Genomic DNA, 7,031 nt, shown 5'->3' with positions numbered 1-7,031 from the left:
CCAATAACCAACCCACCACCACCAAACCCCAAAGGAACAAAGCACTACCCCAAGCCTAATGAAATGCTGCTGAAAGTTGATTGGTGCACACAGGCCTGGTTCCATGACATCTACAGTTAGCACCACCGCCTCCATCTCTGATTTCATCTCCCAAATCTATCCTTATAATATTTTTCTTTCAATCTTGCTTAGCAGACAAGTTTTATTTCCTCAAACCACAATGGGTGTACCTTTCAATAAGTATCTTTGTTGAAGTCATTAAACCCCAACAACACTGAGAGTGCTCTTCAGTGTTCTGCCCTTCGTCCCCTGCTTTCTTTAAGGGAAGCCTTCCTGGTGGCCTTGCCCATTGAGAGGACCTCTGCCTGCGGGTTCAAGTGCTCTCAGCTGTCTCACCCCTCACCTTGTCTGTTTGGACAGCTGTCTCATAGATTTGTAAGGCCCTCAGGACACATCTTTGTCCTTTCACATCCAGGAACTCCTTCTGTAAATTCTGGCCACAGCTCTTATTAGTCATTACTGATAAAGATAATGAAGTAATAACATTTTTTGATGAGAGACCAAAGAGAGTTTATGAAGTTTTAAGAGCAACCCGACAGGTTCGTGACAGGTAGAATCAGATGGCAAGTCCATTTCCTGTGCTGTTTAAAAGCATTGCATCGGATACTCACCTTCTCCATAACCAAGCTATTTATTTATTTATTTATTTATTTATTTATTTATTTATTTATTTATTTACTGAGGCAGGGCCTTTCTACAGAGCCCTGACTATTCTAGAACTTGTTCTGTAGACCAGGCTGGCCTTGAATTTAGCGATCTGCCTGCTTCTGTCTCCTGAGTGCTGAGATTAAAGACATGCACCATCATGGCTCATAATAAAGTTTCTGACTTGCAGCTTAATATATAAGCTGTCGTCATATTTATTGGCCCATGAGGCAAAAATGTCTTTTCATTTATCCACCGGAAGGGGACTTAGGACTGGATATTGAATCTTTTAAAATACTTTTGGAATAGCGAATGTTCTATTGAAAAACTATTTAATTCATCGAGAGATGCTTCCTCTAAAGCAGGGGAAAGACCTTGTCAGTCCCGCCCTCCTGCTGGGATTCTGCTCACACTGCAGTCATTGAATCTGATGAAGAAATTTCCTTACGAGCCAGGTAATACATTTTCTTAGGGAGACCGTGTTTCCTGGGTGTTAGGGGCTTCTGTGTGCATAGTTGAGAGTTCAGAAACAAGTGCAGACCTCCTAACAGAACGACTCCCCAAGAGCAGCCTATATGGGCAATTTTTTTCAAATCACCACAGCCTCTGAGCTATGTTTGTGTTTCTCTTCCTTCAGTTATGATGACCTGTTTTAGGATGGGAGGCTATGGCCTGTTTGTCAAGAGAGTGCCACCCTTGAACTACTCCTCCCAGAGTGGATGGAGGTCATGGTGATGGCTTCCCTTGCTGGGTCTACCCTTTCAAAATCCTCCTGGTGGCACCGGCATGATATTCAGAGAGCTGCCCTCAAGGGCTTTGCATTCAAACCCCGGTAGAAAAGCAGCCAGTGCTCTACGGGAGGGTTTATAGACACATCCGAGGCAGAGACAGGACAGCTCTGTGTTCCCTCAGTTTCTGCAGCTGGCCAGAGCCCGTGAGTGCTTTATATTTTCACACCATGCTTCTTTCAGACAACTGGAAAACAACAGAAAAAAAAAAAAACCCAACCCTGCAATATTGCATGAAAGCCACGGTGCAGCCAGGCCTGAAGGGTGGTTTGCAAGCTGCTGAGCCCCGTCAGGAGCTGGCAAGGCTGAGTGTTTTTGGAAAATGTCTGTGTTTCGTTCTAAGTCTTCATCTCCTGTTTTCTTCCCTGAAGGAAAGGAATGAAACAGGAGAGAGCCCATTTATTTATTTTCTCTGACATTCCCTCATCTGCAGGATATAAGCTGCCAGATTTTTTATGCCCTGCTTTGCTACTGGGCCAGGAGAGAGGAAATTGGAGGTATAGGCGGGAATGATTCCTTGATTTAGAAAGGCAACAATACAGCCAAACAGAATCTGCAGGCCAAGCCTCAGGCTGGTGCCTGCTGGATGAGGCTTTGTATACAACGACCCACATTGCTTGGACTACGATGTGACTGCCTCACTGAAACCTGCCTACAGTCAAACAAAAGAAACAGTCATTCCATGTGATGCATTTTAGCTTTGATAGTTACTCAACTACCTAGGGAGCTTGGGAACCTCTGTTTACGCTGCAGCTGGGCTGAGCGAGCCCAAACACTGGAATTTCCAACCGAGGAGCTTAGTTCCAGTCTTTGGCCGTAGTGACTGTAACCAAGGCAGCTGTTGATCCCTGAGGGCGAGCATGGATGCTGAACACTGTTGTCTGCTTAAGACAAGGATGGGGGCATGCTGGCATGCTCCTGGGAATGCATCGCTCTTGGGGTGTACTCCTTCTCCCATCAGATATATGCTCTCACCGTCTGGGGTGACCGAGGCCAGTTCCTCATCTGAGACAGGTATGGTGTGGCCTCTACTCCACTTGTCATTACTGAAAGAGTGTCACGGAACCTTAGTTGATTTGGTGCTGAGATTCTGTCAAGCAGGGATTTAGACAGTGCTCTATGCCCTGTCCTTTCGTGGTTGTCACCCTTTGTCTTGGCTAATGGACAGAGGAAGTTGTCAGAATTTTTGAATGGCAAATATGCCATTCGGTTATTTTATCCAACCTCTGATAGCATCTGAAGAGCATTAGCTGCCCATGGGGGAAAGTTCTAACCCATAAAAGGAAGTTTGCTTTTCTTTTTCAGGTTATAATCTCCCAGCTCTTACCAAAGGCTAAAGTTAGGGTGTGCAAAGATGACAAGATGCGTATTGATACCTTGTGGGTAGATACGCACCAGGCCTCTATTCCAGGATTCAGGTTCTCTCTGAGTCAGAGAAATCATAGTCTCATACTTTGGCCTTACCTTCATGCCTTTTTCCCCGAGAATAACACGTAACCTTTCAGTTCAGCTGTCCATTAAAACGAGTTGATTCTGACCAGGAGGGCAGAGTGACAGAGCGGCCACATTGGGATATACGTGTTTTCCTTTGAATTAAGAAAGAAGATAGCGATGACACGAAGCTAGTGATTACTAGCCTGAGTTTCTGCTCAACTTGCGAAGAAGACATTTAGCATTGTCAACTCAAGGAAGAGCCAGGCAAGAAGTAATGCTTCTGTCTGATAAGCCACGTGGCACCCTGGAGAGGTGTTGATATGGCTCAGGAAATACTGAACTTACAGACTGATACTCTGGGTTCTTGGAATGTTTGTCCATTATTAGCTGCGTAACTAGCAAGTCACAATCTCACCGAGGCGCCGTTTCCTCCTCTGTCAAGTGTGGATAATAATGCTTGTCTGAATCCCGTCACTGAAAACATAACAGGGCACACTGAGGTTTGGTTACACGGCAGGGGTGTTGGCTATGGAATTGCCCGTCAAAGTCAAATATCCCATCTCCTTCTAAGTCCAACACAACAAGCACCCCTCCCCCACCCGTTCTGTTACAAGCCCTATTATCTCTCTGATGAATGGTAGATGAAGAATTTGGTTCTCCTTTAGAGGTTGTGTTGTACAAAAAGAAAGTATATTTTCAACACTAAGGTTTCACTTCAAATGATGAGATTGCCCTAAAAAGGCGGGCTGTGAACAGTGGATCCAGATGGAAGAGAAGCAGTCAACACCAAACTATGGCTCAGGGAACATCCTAGAAGAGAAGGTGGAAGGGTTGTAAGAGCCAGAGGACCAGAAAGTGTGCTGAGAAACAATCTATTCAAGAAATAGCTGCCGGGGCTGGAGAGATGGCTCAGTGGTTAAGAGCATTGCCTGCTCTTCCAAAGGTCCTGAGTTCAATTCCTGGCAACCACATGGTGGCTCACAACCATCTGTTAAGAGGTCTGGTTCCCTCTTCCAGCCTGCAGGCATACACACAGACAGAATATTGTATACATAATAAATAAATAAAATAAATATTAAAAAAAAAAAAGAAATAGCTGCTTAAGCAAGACCCAATCAGTGACAGCATCAACAGACAGGCTAATGAGGATGTAGAGAATTTTTATGGGGTCCATTGAGGGCTTTAAGTCTCTGGAGCTGTCTTCTGGGCTATGGCTTTCTTGGCTTAGCAGCAGCTCTGCCCCTTGACCTTCAGCTCAAAGGGAGCAGGCGCTGCTGGGGTTAATACTGGAATGCCCAGCCATCCCCTGTGAGTTCCCTTAGTCATCCCTGCAAGCGTTTGGTGGAAAAGATCTCCTGAATGGGGACTCACCATCTGCTTCCTGCTGGGACCTTGAGTGATGCAATGGTCAAAATAAGCTCCTTCCTGGGAGGCACAGAGAGGGCCAGAGAAGATAAGGAAGATAAACCTATCTGCCTGCTGCAGCCTTCACAGCTTTCTGCCTGCCAAGCCCTGGGGGAAGCCCTGGGGGACATAGTCCCGAAAGCACTTGGGCTGCCTCTGCTCTCTGATTTCACCGACTACACAGTACACAGTGCTGCATCAATAGTTACGCTCACAACAAGATGGCAAAGCTGCATCCCTGTAACAACCCTGTTACTTTATCATGAATGACTTCCAACGTGAGGAACTGAGTCTCAGAGAGGTTTAATTACTTCCCCAAGGTCTCCAGCACCCACTTACAGACCTGGGATTGAACTCTGGCTGCCTCTAAATGTTCACCATGACAACAGTTAGGGCTACTCTTTAGTCTGTGGCTGGGTGAATTCCTGGGTGGACCAGTCGGTCTTGTTTGTTTTAGTGATGGGAAAGTGTACAGGAGGCCTGGTTGCTTTGTGAGAGAAGGCCTTGGTGATGAACTTATAAGGAGCTGCGAGATCACTGAGGGGCTGGAGGCGGGGGCTGTGTGGTCCAGGCACTGGCAGATAAGGATGCTGCCGCCCTTGAGAAGGCTGAGAATGAGGAATTTGGATTCCTAGTTTTGGCTCTTTCCAGTTCTGCAACATGCTGACTTTGACAGTTGCTAGAGATACCACTTTTGTTCAAGTTCAGGAATACTTCTCTGCTCTGGTCTAGGCATCTGTGAGCCACAAAAGGAATGGCCCTCACAGACGGCCATCTTTACGAGGGGGTCACTCTCTCTGATGCTTCCTAAAGGAACGGGTTAACTTCCAAGCAGAGAACAATCACACTTGCTGACCTACTGTTTTTAGAATTAGGGTTGAAACTTTGGGTCCCCTTCCACCCCTCTGAGAGTTGTTCATCAAATCAACCTTCCTGGAAGGGCTGTTCGGAGCAGCAGCCGCAATGACAGCAGCAGTGTGCCTGCCCACAGAGCTCCAGAGCAGACCCTCTGAGGAGTGCACCTGTAACTCCTGCAGGCTGGGATGGGAGCGCTGTCCTGTTCTCAGTCAGGACACTGGCTCAACCAGGGCACAAGTCCTGCTCAAGGGGTGGGGAGTGTTTGCAATCCTCTTTCAGCCCAAGAAAAGCCACTACTGCGCCCCTGCTAGGATTTCCTTGTAAATTCCAGTGAGCTCCCAACTAGCTGAGGCTTTTTTTCCTGCCTCTTTTTCTTCGGCCTCAGTTCCCCCTTTTTTCTACCTCCCCTTTGCACGTTCATCTCTCCTTCCTGTCTTTCTGATGACCTCCTTCCTTTCCTTAAAGGGTTGTCTCGGTCAGGTTCAGCTTCTTGCTGTGGAATTCAAGGTTTGAGGGAAGTGTATCTTTTTCAGCGTACATCTATCTGAGGAAGCCCAGCAGAGTTCCTGACACATAAGCTGTCATCAGGACACAGAAAGATCCTGACCTCAGGAATTCAAACGACAAAATTATGAACAACTGAAACTTGGGTTTCTGGAAACTTTGGGGGAGTTCAATAAAACTCACTAATTTTATCTGTGTCTAGTGTCTGTGACAAGGAAGGCAGGATAAAGAGAGTCAGGCCAACTGTGGCTACAACGGCTACACCAAAACCTGTTTTGCTTTAAGTGGGTTTACTTAACTACAATGATACATTTTAGAAATATACAGTGAACAAAAGCACATTTCTTAGTATTTAAAAATTCCTGGCATGCTTGTCTTCAGGACTCACAGACAATAAAGTAATATTCCCAAGAATTCTCAGAAACTCAAAAAGGCATGATTATCTTAAACACACTTTTGTCTTCATAGTCTATTATTTGGGTAGCTAAGATTTATGTTCAAAACATGAACTGGACTAAGGTTAGCAATACTTACGAAGGAAGACCTCTCCTTTTCCATGGGATTCAAACACAGTGGGATTTTGAGCTCTCCTTGTCCCTCAGCTTTGTAAAGAGCCAGGTAAGGAAGGACTAGGGGAGCCCAGGTTGGCTGTCCAGTCGGGTAGCTCATTTCATGGGCTTTAGTCCTATAGACCATTCCATCCCCACATCTGACCCGCGATGCAGGATTTTCCACAGTCCAGATTGAGAGTCCATGAGAGAAGTGAGAGGCTATTGCCAGGAATTTTTATTTGTAGAGAAATCTCTTGAGACACTCTTCTCCATCCCCACCCTACCCGGGTATCCATCCCATTGTGTTTGGCCCAACATCTCTATAATTCGGTCCAAAAACAATGGGTGAGTCTCTCTCCCAAAGGCCTTATAACTTTAAGTGAAGTTAGGTCTAAAGCTGAGCGTCTGTCTCCCACACCGCCATCTGGTAGGGACACATAGTATCCCATGAGTGAAGCACCTGCAGAGTATCAGCAGGGCTGGGATGCTCACCCTGACATCACCTGGCACACACAAAGAGCTGGACACCCTGGACCTGTGAGCTCAGTTTCCAGGGTGGAAAGAGGTAGATTGCTTGTATGTATTCGGTCCAAAAAAAAAATGGCTGCTCCAGACCTGACCCTGTTGGAGGCTTGGTGTTAGGGGAGGTGATGTCACTTTGTTCCTGCAGCTGCTACAGTCTGAGGAGTCACTCCAACTCCAAAATCCCTGAGAGGAGCAGCAGCTGAAAGACAGCGTGTGTGGGCTTCCAGACCGGAGAAGCGCTTGCACTCAGTGGCAGCAGCAG

Source organism: Microtus ochrogaster (genome assembly GCF_000317375.1).
Source record: "Microtus ochrogaster isolate Prairie Vole_2 chromosome 14 unlocalized genomic scaffold, MicOch1.0 chr14_random_1, whole genome shotgun sequence".
Lineage (NCBI taxonomy): Eukaryota > Metazoa > Chordata > Mammalia > Rodentia > Cricetidae > Microtus > Microtus ochrogaster.
Note: the sequence above shows the minus strand (reverse complement) of the source record.